A 21,089-nucleotide genomic window follows, 5' to 3' on the forward strand; every position below is an offset into this window, starting at 1 on the left:
CCTAACTGTTTAGTAGTAGTTACCACTGTGACTTACCCTGGACCATGAGGTACGTGCAGGTAAGTTCAGTGTCTCCACCACTGAGAGTCTCTGTGGCAGATGCTCATGTCTGCCTGTTGGTTGGCTGTTCCCCGTCTTTTATTAAGACTGGTTTTGTTCACTCCTCTCTCTCTCGACATTTTGGATAGCACTTCTTTGTGGGAGTCTGGCCTTTACTTTTCAGGACATTGGGCATCTCACCCACCCAATGCCAGTCTTGGTCCCCTGGCCCCAAGATGGCCACACACATCACCGTGCATTTGAGGAAGCTCGTGGTACCGTCTCAAGTTGATACTGGCTGTTTCCTTCTTCCAAATTCTGACTGCAAGTATAAGCAATTGTTTGAGGGGGTTTTTGAGAAGAGTTTTCAGTGGAAGGAGGGTATAGCTCAGTGGTAGAGTGCCTGCTTAGCATGCAGGAGGTTCTGGGTTCAATCTCTAGTCCCTCCACCAAGAAATATATACATAAAATAAACAAAATTACTTCTCCCCACCTCAAAAAAAGAAAAAAAGAATGAATGAAAAAAGTTTTCTTTGCTGGTAAAAATGATCTAAATTTTTTCCTACTTTTTCTGGGCAGAAGATGGAGTATCTAAATATGCCGAGATTAAAGATATAAAACTCTATGATTTTCTAAGTTAGTAATTCACTTTTTCCAACAAATTGCACTGAATCTTTATATTGGTAAAAATATAGCATATGGATTTTGAATTCCTTTCTCCTACCCGACCTCCTGCTCATTCTTTCTTGCTTCAACATACAATTTAAAAATATATATAATAATTTTTTAGAATTTTGAAACAATCAGAAACTTACAGAAAAATTGCAGATAAAAACAGTAACTTTTCCCCTAAACCATTTGAGATTAAGTTCCCAACCTGATACCTCATCACCCCCAATACTTACGTCCTGCAAATAAGGATGTCCTCCCACGTTACCTCAGTTTAGCTGTCAAAATGAGAAGTTAGTGTCAGTACGTGACAACCACCTAATCCTCAGACCCCGTTCAGGTTTCACTACTTGTTTCAATCATGTCCTTTATTTCAGAGGGACCTAATCCTTAATCACATGTGCTACTTACGTATGTCTTCTTAGTCTCCTTTGGTCTGGACCAGGTTCTTAATTTCTCCTTGACTTTCGTGACTGTCACTTTTGAAGATTACAGGCTGGTTATTTTGTAGAATCTCAATTTGAGTTTGATGTTTCTGTGCGTTTAGAGTCAAGTTCCCACCTTGAGCAGGAATGTTGTAGAGGTGATGCTGTTCTTTGCACCGCATCCTAACAGGTGACACATGGTTTTGATTCATCCCAGTTCCAATGGGCTTTATTACAGGTTATCCCAATCTGTGGTTGATAGGGTTTTGTTTTCTTTCTTTTGGTTATGACTAATACTGCTGCTCGGAACACTCTAGGACATCTTTGACAGACACATTTCAGTGGGTTACAGGCCTAGGAGTGGAGCTGCAGGGTGTAGGGCACATCAGTGTTCTGCTTTAGTGGACTGGGACTCTAATGCATTTGTCCTGCTGGCCTGTGGGTTGAGGAGAGTTCTGGCCTCAGTATCTTTGGGTTGAAAGAAGAGGGACAGTGACTTGCTGCCCAGGCTGTGCTTGGCTTTCTCCTGGGTCGGTCAGGGCCAAGTCTGGCTGAGAGGTTGTCCTTATCATGCAGGAGAGGGGATGGAGTGTGTCGTCTGGGAAGCTTTCCTGACTCCTGTGCACAGCTGAGGGCTGGGAGGAGAGAAGGGGTTTCTTTCCGGGCTGTGACAATGGAGACATCTAAGCCTCTTACAGTGGTTTCTTGATTACTGTCCTTCCCGGTGAGGAAGGTTTTGACCTTGGAGTATGTAACTGAAAACTTTGGAAATATTCTCACAGGATGAGAAGAATTGCCCTAAACGCTTAGAAAAAGGTATTTTAATTAGCACTAGAGGGTGAAATAAATGGTGCTGGGGGAAGTCTTAAGATGATAGAAGAAATTTACCCCAGGTGATAGCTGAACGCTTGTTTTTAACCTTTGATCGTGTGATTTTTATTAGAATATAACAAATCTGGCTTCTGAACATGCTGTAGGGCGAGGAGAGGTTGGGCGTTGTGTTCTCTTTTGATGAGAACTCTTTCCTCACCTGGTTGGTCCTTTGAGACTCCGCCGTGGCACCACTTCCTCCAGGAAGCCTCCCTGAGCCCAGGATTGTGCTGAGTGTCCCTCCTTTGTGCTCGCACAGCGCCCTGCATTCAACCAAACCACAGTGGAATTATTCCGACTAGTGTTTTTCTCCTCAGCTAAAACGTAAGCTCTTTGAGAGGCAGGGGTTGGTCTTAATTAACATTTCTGTTTGGTGTAACACAGGGTCGGTGCTCATTAACAGTTTGTGGAGCTGACAGTTACTATAATAACAATGATGGCTTCCACTTGTCCATGTGTAGTTTATGCCTTATCTCATTTGATCCGCACCCCAGGCCTCTGACGTAGACAGAATGACAGCGTGCACTGTGTGGACCAGGAAAGAGCCGCTCAGAGAGCCTAAGTGATTTGTCCGGCGTTTTGTTGGCCGGGGTCTGCTGGGGCCATGACTGGGCCTCGGGCTTTCTGACTGACCCCTCGGGTCTTCTGCTGATATCTGTGCCTTTGCGATGAGTTGTATTATCTGAGGATTTAGATCCTCAAACTCTGAAAGAAATATTCAAAGGTGAGTATATTAGGGTCCAGTTACAGAGCAGGCAAAAAGGGTGAATTTGGAGCCGAGATGTAATCAGTCAACGATCAGTTAGGGAGAAGAGCAAGGGGAAGTTACATTTCTTTGCTTTCACATAACAGTTTGAGAAGCTTTAGCCAGTTCTTTCAGTTAATTGTTTTTTTAATAACTTTTTGTTCACCCACATGTTGTTTTCGGTACTAGGAGCACAATACTTAACAAGAGAGAGGGAATTTCTTCTCTTACAGAGCATATATTCTAGTGGGAGGTAGGCAGTGACCAAGGAAGTGGACAATAATGATACGACAGGGAGGAGCCAGCTGAGCAGGCGTCCAGGGAAGTGCATTCTGGGCAGGAGTCATGATGCCGAGGCCCCCGGGGAGGGAAGGGCGGCGTTTTGGTGGGATGAGGAAGGCGGGTGCAGCTGGAGGGGAGTGAGCTTGCCGCGGGTGGTACCCGGGGAGAAGGCGGCGGCTGCGCCTGGGACTTGGAGTCGACCAGGGTGGGGAGTTTGATGTGTAGCCTAAAGCAGTGGAAACCCACTGGATGGTTTTGAAAAAGGGAGTGATATGACCTGATTAATATTTAATGTCGGTTATTGTGGCTGCTGTTTGAAAACCACTTTGGAAGTTCTTGGAAGGATGGAAGCGGAAGGCCCTCTCCTGGTTTATCACTTTAATGTAGATGGTGACTTGCAGTAGGGTGGCTGTAGTGGTGATGGTCCAGAGAAGTCCCTGGATTTCAGTTACTTGTTTGAACTGCTGTTCACATGGCAGATTGGGTGTGAGAGAAAAAGAGGAATCAGGATGGTAATGATAATGATGCATAAACTTAGTGAAAACTTAGTATTTGCCAGGTGCTCTTCTAAATGCTCTATGTGAGTTAGCACATTTACTCTCTGTAGTAACCCGGTGAGGTGGGTACCACCGTCACTCTCGGAGGTGTATAGTATCTTTGCCCAGGTAGTGATGTCTTTTACTAGGATGTGGAAGACTGTGAGAGTTGTCCACAGAAGAAAACCAAGAGTTCTGCTCTGATCACGTTCAGTGGGAGGTGCTGAACTGTCATCCCAGTGGAGGTGGCAGGTGTGAAGTTGGGCTTACGTCTGGGTTTCTGGGGAGGATGAGTGAAGCCGTGAGACTGGGGATCACGCAGGAGGTCGTGGGAAGAGGAAGCCCACAGTGGATCTCGGGTTTCCACATGCCACACTCTGTGTCACTGGTGGGGCATGCTTGCTTTGTTTCTAAAAAATGGGATAGTTTCTTAAGTTGTAGCTGAATGTCTTTAAGATAGATTCTTTTTCCTACACGGTGTGACTAATTTCACTTTCTGTTTGTGAGATTCATTATTAGAAGGTGCTGGTAAAACTTTGAAAAACAGACTTTCAGAAAACATGTATACACTTCTCATTTAGCTGCAGAAGGAAGGACTTTGAAAAGCTCCCTAGCAAACACTGACAGTGAGTAAGCAGCTCTTTCTTGGAATCACAGAGCAAAGTAAGGATTTTCTTTTTTTGAAAAGGATATTCTTTTTCCCCTTTCTAGAATAGTAGCTGAATCGGTGGCTCACCAAGTATTTGTTGCTTTGGAAAAATATTCTTTGTAGGCTCTTGATCAAGTAATTTGTATTTCTGCAGAGCTTAGAATCCTCTTAAATCTTTTATCCTCTTTTTAAAAGCAGTGTTCAGTTTAGTTCCTTAAGCTGTGGTTAAACATATTAATTTTCTTGAATGGTTACTTACTTCGTAACCGTTCTAAGAATCTTCCTTGTCTTATTTGTGTCTGTCTAGTTGATTTCCTTGGGTTTTGGGGTTGATTAGTATGTCTTTTCTAATATTACATCCCAGTTATTTAATGTTATTTTAAAGTGATTAGAACAGAACAGTCAGGGCTGCTGCTAATCCTTCACCTCTGCCTTTGCTCTCAGGCGCCAGCCCATCATTCTCCCCTGGTGCTGAGATCTGGGAAGCAAAACATTGCCTTTGAAAGCCATGAAACTAACAGCAAGAAATCACGCATTTTGGGGGAAAAAATATGCATCCTCTGTTTACTTTGAGACACGCTTGTTGACTAAGGGTGCTACGCTGGACTTGGTCGTTGCTCTGTTTGTGAGATACTGGTTTGTTGAGCCCTTTACAATGTCGTGTTTACAACTTGTCTGGTTGTCAACATTTATCAGATTTACTACATCGGGCCTGCGTAGTATGGGAAGTCAGAAGTCTATGAGATGGGACCCTGGCCTTCAGGAACCCTCCTGTGTAGTGGGGGGAGCTAAAATGTACGCTAAGGACTCAGTGACTAGGTTGAAAATGGGGAGTGTCCTGAGAGTTGTATCACCTAAGCTCAGGGAATTTTGAGAAAGGGTAGGGCTGACACTGGCTTTAAATGATTTGACTGTAAGTAGATGAACAGTTTGCAGAGAGCATTAGAGGTAAATGTTTCTGTGCTGGAAAGCTTGGGCTGTGTTTGGGGGATGGTTAGTGGTTTGTTTGCTTGGATTCAGTGCCTGTGAGGAGCAGATCAAATTGGAACAGTTTGAGTTTGAGAATGCTAGTGGTTTGCAAACTTTCTGAATGCTCTGCCTTAGTTAAAATATTACATATCTCTGATGTACAGATGTAGACACGAGAAATGGGCGGTTTTAAGTAAGAATTAGGAAAAAATAAGAATAGGTGTTTGATTATTTCTTTCCCCACCTCAGTAGGTCATCTTGTATGATTCACTTTGGAAACCCTTTTTATACACTTGCTGGTGTTATCACTGGAGATGTGTTCCAGCAATAGGGACGTGAGGCAGAGCTACTGGGAGAGAAAAGGATTTTGGTATCGGGTGTGTTGACTGGATTAATAGGACATGCTAGTGGATTTGGGTTGGAACTCAGAAGACTGCTTAGGACATAGATTTGGGAGTCACCTACATGGTTGTGAAATTTGAAGCCAGGCCACTGGATGCAAATTCTAAGGAGTAAGAAGAGTAAAGAGATATGAGGACCGAGTAACCAGACTAGGTATTTTAAGGATGGGTGTGGGGTCGGGCGGGTGCAGTGAGTTGGATCCTACAAATGAACAAGTCATTTGAGTCTTGGCATCTTTCTCCACGTGCATTTTATTTTAGAAAATGAAGCTTTTAGGACCATTCACAGGATATAATTGAATCAAGTTATTGTTTTAGTGAAATAATCTAAGTTTTTGATAGAATAGGTTTCATTCACTGAAAAAGTCAGTTTTTTGTAATATATAAATAAAATTGCTTTAAAAATTCCAAGTATATTTTGCTATATATTTTTCAGGTGTTCATTTGAATGGACTAATTCATGTGAAGAGTAATACTTTAAGGTTTTGATTTTTCTTTTTATTTCTCCCTGTGGTGCTTAGTACAGTTTTGCATTTTGTATTTATGGGAAATTATCGGTGGCAAGAATTTTAATGATTCACTTATTTCAAGTTTCCTTGGCTTTCTAATCGCTAGCAAACGTTAGCAGCACACAGACCCGGACTTCTTAGAGCAGGAAAGGATTTCAGAATTGCCATGGTGACCATTTGTGTATCCTGCCCTGTTTCTTGGCAGTTAGAACCCAAACTGGAGGTCCACATGCTGCTTTGTCCTCTTTCTTTTGTAAGCTCTCAGGAAACCTCACCAGTCAGGCCTCTTCATTGTGCCCGTGAAAGCTGAGCCTCAGAAAGGTCGGATGGCTTAGGGACGCTCAGGCAGCTGTCAGAGAAGGAGCAGGCCCTTCACGGTGGGTCTTCCCTGACTCAGGTCTGCTGGGTACCTGGTAGGAGCTGCAGGTGCGTCTCTTCTCCAGCGTGGCCGAGAGAATGAAGTCAAACGGGGCCGCACTCCAGTATCTGGTTTAAGAGGAGCGAGTGATGATGTGTGCGAAGCGCGGCGCGCAGAGCGATTCTGGAATCTCAGTGTGAACGTCGGTCCCGGGGCGGTCGTGGGGTGTGGGGTGCTGCGGTCCTCGCAGGGTTAACGTTGCTGCTCTTTTGACAGTTTTTCTTTGGACCATGCGAGCTGGGAGTTTTATATTTTGTCTAGAAACTTACGATGCAGGGTAAACCAGGTTGGAAGTCTGGCTCCCTTGAGAATAGCAGCTTCATTTTTCATGGTTGAACTCGCTCTCTGGTTTTTGTGGTCACCTCTGTGTCGTCTGTGCACCCTTCCCCCATTCACAGAAAAATGCCCCCCTCCCCACTCCTTGATAAACACTCCTGCTCCTCAGATCATGCATTATATTTAAGAATTGCAATTACCCCTTTTGGAGCTTCAGCCCAGAGTGGCTAGAAAATACTTAGTATTTTTGCACACTTATTTATAGTGTTTTTCCCCCACTGAGCTGCATTGCTTTCATTGACACCTGAGTGCACCGAAACACACTTTTTTTTTAATCCCTGTTACTCACTTGTGATGAGAAAATATCTGCAGATTCGGTTGCTAGGAAGCAGCTGAATACTGAAATAGTTTTTTGGGGGGAGGGTACTTGTAAATTCAGTTCTTTGACAGTTCTGTTCTCATAGAGGAAAAATTTATTCAGTCACTACAAAGAAGATGCATCACCTGTTAATTTTCCAATTTAAAAATTTTGCACAGGAAGAACTAGGAATACAAAAAATGTACCAGGATTGATTAAGTGTTGAGAGTGTAATTTTTTAACAATGACTGGACATGGAGAAGTAATGATTATGTGTACATCTTGGAGTTTCAGTTTCCTTAAAGTTTTCTGGTTCATCATTAATGAGAAAGAATGAGAACAAGACCCCCCCCCACCCCTCCCAGAGGAAGTTAAACCAAAGTAAAATATTGTATTAATTAATCCAACTTTGTCTCATAGGAATAGGGTTGGCCAATCGTGTATTAAATAACCTGGGTTTGCTTTTTTCTCATCTGTGACACTTAATAATTGTGTGCCAGAGAAGGAATAAATATTAGAAAGAAGTGTTTGGTTCTATGTAATCAGTTGGCTTTCTTGTGTAACTGACTCTCATTTGTTTTTGTCATAATTACATAATGTTTAGAAAAAGATTTTTATTCAAGGTCAGTACAGTCACTTTTTGTGAGTATTCACTACATGCCAGGCAAAAAAAAAAAACAGAGGACACAGGCATAGGTAAGCTTTCAGTGCTCGGAATGGTTGGGGGGCAGCAGTGGGGCAGGGATGTAAACTGCCCTCGTCCACGGTGGTCGGTGGAAGAGCAGTGTGTCCTGGGCGCAGAGGCGGCGTAGGAGGACTGCAGGGAAGGCTTCAGGGAGGGGGCCAGCTCCCAGCTGAGTTTTGCTGGGCTCTTTCTTAGGTGTAAACAGTCCTTTGACCTTGTCTTTTTTTGGGCGGGTTGGGGAGGGAAGAGAGGGAGGGTTGGGGATGGGGAGTAAGACCAGTATTATTTGTCTTCATTTTTAAGTTCCCTCTTTGTTTCTTCCTTGTCTGGTGTTTCTCTTCCCAGCCGGCACCATTCAGGCAGGTGAGTCCTGTCCATATGCCAGTTTCTAATTCTATTTCTTCAAATTTCACTGCTTGTCTGTTTAATTGCACACATACATCTGAGGGACTTGTCAGGGAGTGTGGAATCCATCTTCTGATTTACATGCATTGAGAATCTTTTATCTCAGAAATAGAAATCTTATTAAGGCTTTATGTCTTAATCCAAGTGACAGAGAGAGAACTCTGAACTCAAGTAGGCGGCATATAAACCAGAAACTAAAATTGGAGTGGGGCAGAAAATATTGTCTGCAGTGTTTGAGGCGAGTAATGTGTGAGTTCAAAACAAACAAAAACAAATGAAAATTGCCCCAGTCTGGTTGATACTAGAAATAATCAAGGATTGATAGAATTGAGAATAACTAAATGCACAGGTTTGGTTTTCCTTAAATTTTTAAAAAGGTAGTGCCTTTTAGTGTTGGAGTAAATGTTTGAGACTTTTGCTGCTTGTATAAATCCCTTTTTATCTTTAATAATTTTATACTTTTGGGGTATGTTTTAAAACATGATATTACATGAATTTCAGCATTTTCATGCCTACATTTTAAATTAGAAACCTGCCATAGAGTTATGAGACTTTAATAATATGGAAAGCACTTAAGCTCTGGTTTAAAAAAATTTACCATTGTCCTTTGAGCAACAATGCTTTTGTTCGTATGTAAGACTGTCTTTGTTGAGTTGCAAAGCATTTAGGTGAACAGTGGGGTTGTAATCTAGGAAATAGAGAGGTGAAGCTGGAAACAGATGGAGAAGGCAGATTTCTTTCTCACAGATTTGGAAACAGAATAACGAACAAGATTGGTAACCAGGATATTATTCCATCCAAAATTCCGCAGTTATCATATTGACTATTAAAGGCTAAAATAATGGAGAGAAGGTGAAATAGTATGTAATCTTTGAGGAAAAAACAAACTAATACAGCTTTGGATTTTGTCAGGCTAGCTATAATCCCAAAGAAAGAGAATAATAATTTGCATTTATAGTCTTTTCTTCCAAGTAGCTTTAAAGCTTTGTAAGTACATTTTCATTAATCCTTCGGACTGCTTTTGAGCTTTGTTTGAAATATTAAGAAGGAAATCATCTGTAATTCTTGAGGATGCTTAAAAAAATACATATTGAAAGTCATAGAAATGACTGCTTTACCTTGATGGCTTCAGTGTTTTATGTATTTCTGCTCTCATTTTTTTTAACACTTTGGTTCAGGAATTTGTCCTTTGGGAAATGTTTATCAGTTGCATCCTGTGGGTTAGACCTGAGGCAGTGTGAATGCACACGCGTACGCGCACAGACACACACACAGATACACTTGAAACTGTTCTCCCCTTCAGTTTCGCGTGATGCTGAATCATTCTTTTAGGTCCAGGGCCTCTGAGCTTTACTTATTTTAGCCGGAGAATTGGCCTGCTGTATGGGAGTGGTGGTAGTGGTTAGAAGCAGGTTTCTCACTTTTTACCGGGCACTTACTGGATGCCAGACACTGTTAAATTTGTTACACGCGTTGCTGATTTAGTCATGTCAGTAGTGAATAAGGTGGTTAACTAGCTTGGTTTTTGCAGATCCGGGAACCGAGGCTTTGGGAGGTCGAGCAGCGTACCCAGGATCGCAGTGCTGGTTAGTCGCTGAGCCAGAGTCTGTGGCGATCTGTGGTGATGTTTTCCTGTTTGTGGGAAGTGGCACAATGATTCCTTTTTCCTTTTTGGATCATTGTTGATTAATGTAAATGTATCAGTCAATACCTTTACTGTAGAGCAACGGTAGGATCGGGAATTTTGCTAGTTGGGAATATCTCAAGCAAGTAGCTTAAGATTATTTAACTAAAATGGGAGTACTTTTCTTACCCATCCTGAGCTCGGAGTTTGCTCACCGAACTGCAGTGACTTGACAGCGTTGGGGCTTGTCTCTTAATTCCCTTACACCCCCTCAAGTTGATTGCCCCCGTGCTGCAGGGTTCCTGGCCTCTTAGCTTCAGTTACCATGTCTTCATTAGAAAGATCAGCTACTTCTGCTCCTCACTGGGGGGTGGGGGGTGGGGGGTGGGGTGGGGATGGCGGGTGCATGCTTTCCCAGAATCGTTATCCCTTACTCCTCCTCCCGAGCAAAATTCTGTCTCACTCCTCTTTGGCCAGAACTGTGTCTCATGGATCCGTTGTTTGGGAGCGCAGATATTTTATTTCATCAGCCACTTTTGGTAGGAGCAGGCGAGGATGTGGGTGATGGAGAATTTGCCACAAGACTGATAACCTTTGTGTCTAGATGAGATGGCATATACTTAAATGCGCATGGATTGGAAGAGGATGTTTCTTTTTTTTTTTTTAAATTGAGGTATTAAAAATTATGGCATAATTGACATATCGGTCTCAAGAGTACAGCAAAGCGATTCAGGGTTTGCACATACTGCACAACGAGCGCCACAGTAAGTCCAGTTAACACCCGTCACCGCATACAGCTGTTTATTTAGTTTTTCCTAGGATGAGGGCTTCCTTGTTCTCTTAGGAAAGAGGACTTTCTAAATGTGTGCCTGGCAGGCGTGAGCTGTATTCCACAGGGGATGGTGGTACTTGGCGGTGAGAGTACTGCTGATGCCTTGAGGGACCACACCTCGTGTTCAGCTACGTGGGCTGGTGGTCTTCAGCAAGTTGAAGAGTGGAGAGGGCTTTGCAGGCAGAGGAGCTTGGAATTTATTTTCGAGAGAAACTGGATTGAGGGAGAGAAACTAACAAGCATGTGTTGAGTGCATGTGACCCTTGTCTGTACTGGGGACTCAGTAATAAAGTACTAGCCATTCTTTTTTTTTTTTTAAAGCAGGTGTTTTTGCATTATTTATTTAGCAGGTGTTTTTTAGCAGGTAGAATTATTGCTCGAATACTAAATCCCAATTGGTTACTCTCTAGAGAAGTGGAGTGAGGGCGGTCACTCTCTGGAGTGATGGAGTGAGGGTGGTCACCCTGTCTGGATACTCTTGGGAATGGATTGTCTCTGATCCTTCCTGCTTTCTTGTTCCAAGTTTCCATGCGTGGCTGTAGAAGGTAGCAAAGGAAGGCGGAAAAACACCCTCTCTGTTATAACTTAGTGTCCTCTGAGTTTACTCACAGAATAAAGGAAGAGTCTGCAGACAGTGGAGGGCATTGCAACAAATACCGTATCATTATTGTCATTTGCTCTGTTGGGCCCGAGTGCCTGGCTGGTGACAAGGTGGCCTTTGTCTGTATCAGTTACCCCGTTAGTATATCCTCACTTAAAAAGAATAAGTTTCTTTCTTTATAGTTCTTTCATGTTAGATTGCTTCATTGGCTAAGGTCTCTTAATTCATTACTATTTTAGAGCAGGAACTTTGTAGTGTCTTTGTCTTTTGTTTTTATTTTTTTTGACAAAATATGATATGTTTTATACCAGCTTGATCTTCGGTGTGAAAAGTTCAATAAGTATTCTTAACTGTTCAAACCGTCTCTCCCTGTGTCCTCACCCCCGCTTTCCATACCCACCCCATGTCTTACATCCCATAGAGTCATCTTTATCCCTTACAAATTGCCTGAGCTTTCAGCTCCACGTTTTCTATCATTGCTTCTCTCATCCCTATTTTTTTCCAATTTTTAAATTGTGGTAAAATACATGTAACATAAAATTTACTGTCTGAACCGTTTTTAAGAGGGGCATTTGTACCTGGTTCTGAATGACCCGCGAGCACAGCCCCCATGCACTGACCTTGCTGCTGCTTTTTCTATTTCTGGCGCTGAACCCCAGTTGTAGTTCTTAGCTTGATCACAACTTTTTCTCTTTTATTTTCGTGGCCAAATGTAACTTAAGAGTCCTCCAGTCCCAAGTTGTAATTTCTCCATGTACTGTTGCTAAAAGTACATAATGCATGAAGGATTTTTCAAAAATCTGTGAGTGGTGCTTGTTAACTGGACTAGCCAACAATTTGACATTTATTTTTGCCTTCAGTTAAGTTCTCAACTTTTAAGAATACCATATAGGTGAACCCATTGTTCTATTTACAAAGAAAAATGTCTGTGTTACATAGAATATTGTAAGTATCTTTTTAAAAAAAATACAGTGTGGAACTTGAGATTTCATATTACAATGCCAGACGGTTCAGTGGCCCTCTTGCATCATTGTTTATTATGTTGCTAGAATACTTCAACACGTTTTAAACTCAATTCATAATTCAGGTTCTTGGACATGAATCCATTGTCCAGTGTGTATAGACACACACACACACACACACACACACACACACTCCAGTTCTGTTTTTTAAACTTTTTCCCTCATATCTGTCCTAGTTTATCACAGTATTATGGTAAGAAAGATGAACATTTTACAGGAAGATGCGCTAGACAATAACATGTAGTTTAATTTCGGGTAGCTTAGCCCTAACGGACTTTAGCTTAGATGATGTCTGTTGCTATATTAATATGTAGGTCTTCACGAAAGAAACATCCACAGATTGATTACATCTTACTTTTGGCAGAGAACTGTTGAAGATTTAGGAGAAATTTGAACGCCGTAGTTTAAATTGAAATGCCCTTCTTGCTTCACTGTAAGCTTTGTTGGTAGGAAACTGTTTCTGTCCTTTATATGCATGGTGGGCTATTTTCTCTTTCTAGGTCACGTCTGGAAATTGTTAAAACTCTTATTCCCAGTTGTGTGTGTGTGTCCCTTTGGGAACAGTGTTAGTGATCTTCTTTGTTCTTATTAGGCTGTTTGCTGTAACTGTGCTTAGCATTTCCCTTTAAGGCCATCCTTGGTGTCTGAGGCATTGAAGCTGACACTTTGTTACCAATGCCTCACAATGGGGCCTCCTTTTCAGCAGCTGGGACCCAATTCACTTAAGAATCCCTCACTCCTGGTTTCACAATCCTGTTCTTTAAAGATCACATATACTTTCCCCATGACTATCAAACAGAAGCCATCAAACAGAACAGAAACTATCTGAAATAAGAGTGTAGGTTCTTTTAGTTGTTAAAGATTTGCAGGAGCATATTCTTGGAGAATAAGTAGTAAGATCAGAATTACATGTGCCTACATTGTACCTTAGGTTAGTGATACATGCAGGTTATATTTCAGTGTGTATGAGCGGTATTTTTTCTTTTTAATGATTGTTTCCCTTTTCTTTTTATGAGATTGGAACTGTGCTTTTTATAAGTATTAAGTTTGAATTTTTGAAATGGCTTTATTGAGGTATAAGTAAAATACATAAAATTCATCAGTTTTACGTGTATGATTGGATGAGTTTTGACATCTGTGTGTGGCTGTGTAACCATCACCACAATCAAGGTATGTAATATTTCCATCACTCCCCCAAATTCCTGGTCTCTTAAGCATTTAATCCCCTCCTCTTGCACCTGGCCTTGGGCAAACACTCACCTGCTTTCTATCATGAAAATTTTGTTGGTTTAGAATTTCACATAAATTGAATCTTATCAATATGTATTCTTCTGTGTTTGGCTTCTTTGATATGCATTATATTTTCAGTATTCATCTATGTCACTTCATATATTGGTAGTTCATTCTTTTTTTTTTTTTCAAATTATTATGTAGTATTTCACTGTATAAATGTACCACAGTTTGTTTATCCCATCCCCACTGGATGGACATTTGGATTGTTTCTAGTTTTTGGTTACTATGAATAAAACTACTGTGAACATTTGGATAAATATTTGAGTGGGATTTCTGGGTGTATGGTAGGTATGTTTAAGGTGTGTTTAATTTTACAAGAAACTTCCAAACTGTTTATGCAGTGGCTAGAATCTTTTGCATTCCCACCAGTAGTGTATGAGTTCCAGTTACTCTGCAACCTTGCCAAAAGTTGACATTATCAGAGTTTTAAATTTTCACGATTCTAGTGGGTGTAGGATGACATCTCATCGTGCTTTTAATTTCCCTAAAGACTAATGATGTTGAACATCTACTCAGTCCTTATCTGTGATTCATGTGTCTCCATTGATTAAGTATCTGTTTATACCCCTTTCTCATTGTAAAGACTGGGTTTGTCTTGTTGGGCTTTACGAGTTCTGTATACATTCTGCAGATAAGTTGTTATGTGTATATATGTATATAATTTTCTCTATATGGCATTGTCTGTAGACACAGAAAGAATTATGCATGTATACACATACCCATGTATAAGTATGTTTGTGTGTGTGGTTTGTGAATATTTTCTCCTGGTATACACTTGCCTTTTTATTGTTTTAAAAATACCTTTTGAAGAGCAAAAGTTTTAAGTATTGATAAAATCCATTTTATCAGTTTTTTCTTTCATGATTTATTTTCCATCTAAGAAATATTTGCCTATCAATTATACTTCAATTAAAAAAAAGAAATACTTGCCTAACCCAAGGACAAAAAAAGAATTTCTACTGTATTTTAGAAATTTTATAGCTTTAGTTCTTATTTAGCTCTGTGATTCATTTTGGGTAGGTTTTAAGAAAGGGTGTAAGGTAAAGGTGAATGTTCACTTTTTTCCATATGAATTTTCAGTTGTATCAGCACCACCATTGGTCTTTTCTAGATTAGATTAGCTACTCTAGTTAGATGGCCTCGGCACCTTGTTAAATCATCTGATCGTGTAAGCATGGGTGTATTTCTGTACTTCTGTTCCGTGGATGCATATGTCTGTCCTTGTAACACTATTACCCTGTCTTGATTACTGTAGATTCATCATAAGTTGTGAAATCAGGTAGTGTAAGTGTTTCAACTTTGGTCTTTTTCAGAATTGTTTTGGCCCCTCTAGATCTTTCTATTTCCATATACATTTTAGAATCAGCTTGTCAGTTTCTACAAAGAAATCTGCCAGAATTTTGATTGAGATTGCATTGAATCTATAGATCAATTTGGAGAGGATTGATATCTTAATGATACTGAGTCTTTTAATCCATAAGCATTGTATGTATCCAGTTTAGTAATGTTTTTAAAATTTCTCCTGGCAGCGTTTTGTAGTTTTCAGTGTAGAGGTTTTTTCACATATTTTAATTTATTTCTTAGTATTTTATGTTTTTGATCCTTTATTAAAGAGCATTATAATTTTTTTCATTGTCAGATATTTTGTTGCTAGTGTATGGAAATAGAATTGATTTTTTAATATTTGTATCTTGAAATTTTGCTAAAATCTCTTAATTAATTGACCTCTTAGTATGTTCTTTAGGATTTTCTGTATAGATGCCCATGTAGACTATGAATAAAGACAGTTTTACTTCTTTGCTTCTAATCTCTCTGCCTTTTATCTTTTTCTTGCCTGTTGCACTGGCTGGGACTTCCAGTACAGTGTTACATAGAAGTGGTGACTGAAGGTGGGGCATCCTTGCCTTGCTCCTGATTTTAGGGGGAACACTTTTAGTCCTGCACTAGTAAGTGGTGTCTTGGTACCACCAGTGCCGAAGTCTGGTGACGCTGATGTGGTTTTGGGTGCTCTGCCTTGCGTGGGGGAGGAACTGGCTGTGGTGAGGTTGGGGGTGATGGTCTCAGGAGCAAGGTGTCCTCTCTCAGGGCCTGGAGGCTGGCCGCACTCAGGCAGGGATCTGGGCCACAGAGTGGGTCCCTTTCCGGCAAGCGCGTTGAAGTGTGCCCACCCCCGTCCTGCGGGATCTTGGGTGGATCCACTCGGGCTTGCGGGCAGGGGCAGGAAGGGCGGGTGGTATGCAGTAGTACTTGCATACCTCACCTTTCTTTCTTTCTTTTTTTTTTTTTTTAGGTTCATTTTTGCTTTTATTTGCCAGTGTAACTTAACTGTAGTGGCTTACAAACTTTTTTGACCTAAAAATATATTTTACATCATAATCCAACAAACACACACATATAGAATATATGTATCTAACTGAGACCAAAGGTTTGCTCAAAACGTTTACCCTGAGTCTTCCTGTTTTTAAGAGGTTTTTTTAGGTTTACAATGAAATTGATAGGAAGGTACAGAAATTTCCCATGTACCCCCTCTCCACACACATACATAGTCATTATTTTTATTTACCAGAGCGGTACTTTTTTTTTTTAAACTAAGGATGAACGTACACTGACACATCATAATCCCCAGAGCCCGCAGTTCACCTTAGTCTTGCCTCACCTGTTGAGTAGTCTTTTGTATTTGGGCACGTTTTCCCCGTGTAAGTTTAACCCTGCTGACGTAGGAGTCAGTCTCACCAGTACAGAAGACTGTACTCAAATTTTCCTCCTCTTTATAGCCAGATCATAGGCACATGACTTAGACTGGTTAGACTTACACCCCGCAAGACTTTGATAAGAACTGAGGCAGCAAGATTCCGCGTGGCTTCCATTTTGCCGGTGGGGGTGGCAGGTGGCGGCAGGGCTCCCCAGTGGCTGCAAGGTGAATTGTGGGGAAGACCGCTTCCGGATGACCCTGTTTTGTGGCAGGATTCGGACATTGTTCTTGGAAGGTTAACTCTGAGCATCTATCTTCATCTTCCCAACAATCTTGTGAGGTGCCCAGTGACCTCTTCAACTCCTTTTCTGTTCATCAGCCAGGGCCAACTTCTTCTGTGTCCCACTGAGAACCATAGCTGGTCCCGACTTGGCTGGGAGGTAAGGCAGCAGTGCGGACAGGGCTTTGATACCTGCTGGGCGTCCTCCGAGTCCACCCAGTAAGTGGTTGAGCTGAGCCCGTGGGGGTCCGCCGATCAGTGCCCGCCGCTGAGTAAGAGTGAGGAAGGCTGCGGATCGACCCCACGTCCACCCGGACTCATTTTATATTGTGTTCTGGGGATGAACTGGAGGCGAAATGGAGAATAACTGTGGTGAGTATTGGTTTGTTCCAATGTTGTGTGTATGGAACAATGATTTTAGTTTGGGACATGTTTAGTTTGAGATTCCAGTAGAAATACTCACTTTTGGGGCTGTCTGGCATCTAACTGGAGACACAGTTCTGGCATTTAGAAGGGAGATGGGGATAGAAGTGATTTATTCACCTAACAGTGACTTCAAGGCTCTGTCGAAGTTGGGGGAGAGAGGCAGGGTGAGGGCAGATTTTGGGAATGTGCAGGTCGGGGGAAGAGCCTGGAATGAAGTGTTCTGGAAGGATGGAACAACGCTCGGAGGGTGTGCTCCTGAGGAGCTGAAGGAAGGTAGGGGAATCCCAGTTGCAGACAAGGCGTAAAGACTGCGAAGAGGCTGTTGGTGTTTCTGGGACTTTGGAGAAGAGCCTTAGAGCAGCCGAGCGAAGGATGGAGGTCAGGCCTGCACCAACAAGAGGTGAAGTGGAGGTTCCCGTCGCGTTTTGTTAGACAGATCTGGAGTCTAAATCATAGGTGCTGAGACCAGAGAAGAACCCCAGTATCCTTTGTCCTTAACAATGTTTTTATCCGGCTAGTTGTTAAGTTCGTCTGAGTAGTTACCCCGATGTATCAAATCCTCTGGTTTTAATGAGGCAGCAGTGCGCTGGTGTGGAAAACTTGGGCAAATATTTCACTTTACGATTTTAGCGTTCATTAAACCTTATTATGGAAGCTGTAAACAAATGCTAGAGAATTTAAATGTGTGTGACATCTGTGTTTTTATCGTGAATATACGGTTTTCTCTTGTAAGTGTCGCAGTGATCATTGTTAACAGTCTGACCTAGCTCTGCATTTTTGCCAGACTGTTTAGTGGTTGCTATTTGCGTTCTTTCCTTTCTTCCTTTTACTCTAGTTTTCTCCCTGTCTTCGGAAACAGAGACTTCATTATTACTGAGTGAGAAGCTTGGCTGCTGTCATTGGTTACAGCTTCTGTGGCTCCAGATTTTCCTTTTTTTCCTGTACTTTGAAGTGCTGTCTTTTTATATTTTCGTTTTCTCTATTTTAAAGAGCTGTCTCCTCATGTTTGATATTCTGATGGAATTATCTGCTCAAAATGAAAGTCTATGCTCCTCGAATTCTGGCTTCAAAATAATCATCTAGAATAGATGTAAGGTCCTGGAGCAAGATGAAGGGTGCGGAGATGCCAGTCTTCATTTACAGAGGTTTACTATCAACAAGCCTGGAGCTTGGCTTGTACCGGTCTTACAAATGTGTCCTGCATTGTAATTTAAGCTCTGGTATTTTACCAAACATACAGTTCAGCATCTATAGAACCCTGTTTTTTTGCCTTAACTTATGTAGTCAAATAGAAGACATTAAGTTCAAAAAGTGTTTCTTAAAATAAAGATTTATTTGTACGTTCTATCATTATTTTTGTGCAGAGTTTTAAAAAATTAATTGCAGTTCACTTTTAATATATGGAAAACGATCTGAATATTATTACATATCACAAAACTTTTAAAAATTCTTCAGTGCTCATCAAGTTCAGAATCTAAGCCCTTCTATAAATTATTCCTTTATGTAAATGAAAGCTTAAAATATCTTTTAGTTACTGGTTTTTTATATGACATAACCCAGGCAGCATGTGCAGTAAGTGTAATCTCACATGTCCCTAGCGATAGATCTATTCCTGTCCCTGTCCCCAGGACGAAGAAAGTGAGGCCCAGTGAAGTTGACTTGCCACCTGGGTGGTGTCTGGTGAACAGTGGCTGTCTTCTAGGGATTTTGAATTCCTAGCCTGATATTTGTTTTGTTTTAATAAACTATTCTAGCAGAGGTGTTTATAAGATAATTCATATAGTCTAAGAAATTAAATATTTTTCATGCTTTTGTCAGTAGCTGTATTGAGTATGCTGACTACTGAAATTTAGAATTATGCAACAAAGCTGCTGTGTATATTAAAAAAAAACACTTTAAAATCACTTTATTAGAGCTCATATGTCAGAATTCAGTGGCAGTAATAATACATTTACATTTTTTTTTGATGGAATTTGTTCCCCGTGTAGTGTATCGCTCGTCTCCAAACGACAGTGTTCTATGCTAAACAGGTTTTTTCCTAGGTACAGCAGAACGGCCTCTACACTGTGACCTTTCAGGATAGGTTGGCAAGCTTGTCAGATGCGAAGAGCAGAGAAGGGTTGGAAAAACAGTTTTTTGCAGATGACTCTTTGGGATGCTCTGCTGACTTGAAATTTTAAACAGTGAAGCTTAAGGACCATGTTGAAACACAAATGTTTCAAAATGATGATTAATGGTGAGCTTGTCTCTTGGAATTCACGTCAGGCACTCTTGTTTCCAGTGTCGACCCAGAGTCCTTCCTTGTAGCACAAATGGATGATTTTTATAACGTGCGTGTACAAGGTTAGTCTAGTAAGGTGGTAATTTAGCAACACAATAAAAGCCTGGTGTCCCTTGTCTCCCTTTTCACTTTGCAGTTGGCTTGTTAGCCTATCAGAAAACTTATTCTCATTTCTTCATTAATCTTATACTGAGGTATTGAGGAATTTTCTGATAATTTTTTTTTTTTTGTCTGAGAGGTTCTAGGTTTAGGAACTTTTTTTTTAAATTGACTTATAGTCAGTTGACAATGTTGTGTCAATTTCTGGTGTACAGCACAATTCTGCATACATGACTGGAGCTTGGATATCATACATGAATATACATTTATTCATTTTCATATTCTTTTTCACCATGAGCTACTACAAGATATTGAATATATTTCCCTGTGCTATATGGTATAAACTTGTTATCTGTTTTATATGTACCAATCAGTATCTGCAAATCTTAAACTCTCAGTTTATCCCTTCCTGCCCCCTCCCCTCTGGCAACCACAAGTCTGTATTCTATGTCTGTGAGTCTGTTTCTGTTTTGTATGTAAGTTCATTTGTCTCTCTCTTTTTTTTTTTTTTTAGATTCCACATATAAGCGATCTCATATGGTATTCTTCTTTCTCTTTCTGGCTTACTTCACTTAGAATGACATTCTCCAGGAACATCCATGTTGCTGCAAATAGTGTTATGTTGTTGGTTTTTATGGCTGAATAGTATTCCTTTGTATAAATATACCACATCTTCTTTATCCAGTCATCTATCAATGGACATTTAGGCTGTTTCTATGTCTTGGCTATTGTAAATAGTGCTGCTATGAACATTGGGGTGCAGGTGTCTTTTTGAATTAGGGTTCTTTCTGGATACATGCCCAGGAGTGGGATTGCTGGGTCATATGGTAAGTCTATTTTTAGTCTTTTGAGGAATCTCCATACTGTTTTAGGAATGTATTTTAATAGACTTTTATGTGCTTTTGCATAGTTCATCATTATTCACATAGGCTCGTGTGTAAGCTTCATTTTAGCCCCGGGAGCTGAGGCGTGCCACAGTGACAGTATGTAAACTTCATCAGAACCAGTCAGGTGATGGTTGACACCCCAGGGCAAAATGTTAGACAACACAAACTGTGCAGTAGACGCTGGTGCCCTGAATGGGGTTGAGGGATTGGAACCTTGACGTTTGGAACAGTGTGAGTGCAGTGGGTGAGGCTATGGCTAAGTCAGGAAGCTTGAGGGCAGCAGAATTGGGTTCTGGTAGAGTGCCAGCAGTGACCGGGCAGTAGGATCTAAGTTAAAGTTCAGGGCTTAAGACGTGTCACTGTCAGGTCCTTCTGAGATAGTTACGGAGAAGCAGCACACTAAGCGTGGTGTGTGCAAAACCAGCGGAAGCTTCACGTTGCCTTAATAACCGGTTCAGTGCTGACGGACTAGGGCTGTCTGGTGGCAGTCGCTCCCGGACTAATGCTCACTGCGGGTAAGGGTGCAGGTTAGTTCAGCCAGTCAGTCGTCCAGGTAGTGCTGGAGCTCGAAGGGTCCCTGTCTGAAGGTGCACTCACGCCTTTGGCTCTGTTTGGAGCTCGTGTGTGTGTGTGTGTGTGTGTGTGTGTATGCGTGTGTGCACGCCCATGCTGTATGCATGCCTCTGGGTGCACCTGGCGGGGTGTGTGTGTGGATCCCACCTGCAGGGTTTCAGCTTGATTGAAGCCCTGTCAATACTCTTGAAGCTTTGTTCTGAACATTTTCTGACACCTTATTTCTTAAGAGTGGCATTCTTC

The 21,089-nt window shown here is 41.4% G+C and overlaps 1 protein-coding gene across 1 annotated transcript in view; it reads left to right on the top strand.

The window, feature by feature from the left end:
• The window catches only part of PRIM2 (DNA primase subunit 2), a 213,720-nt gene that overhangs the window by 38,811 nt on the left and 153,820 nt on the right, over positions 1-21,089 (top strand).

This window comes from Camelus ferus, chromosome 20, assembly GCF_009834535.1.
Source record: "Camelus ferus isolate YT-003-E chromosome 20, BCGSAC_Cfer_1.0, whole genome shotgun sequence".
NCBI lineage: Eukaryota > Metazoa > Chordata > Mammalia > Artiodactyla > Camelidae > Camelus > Camelus ferus.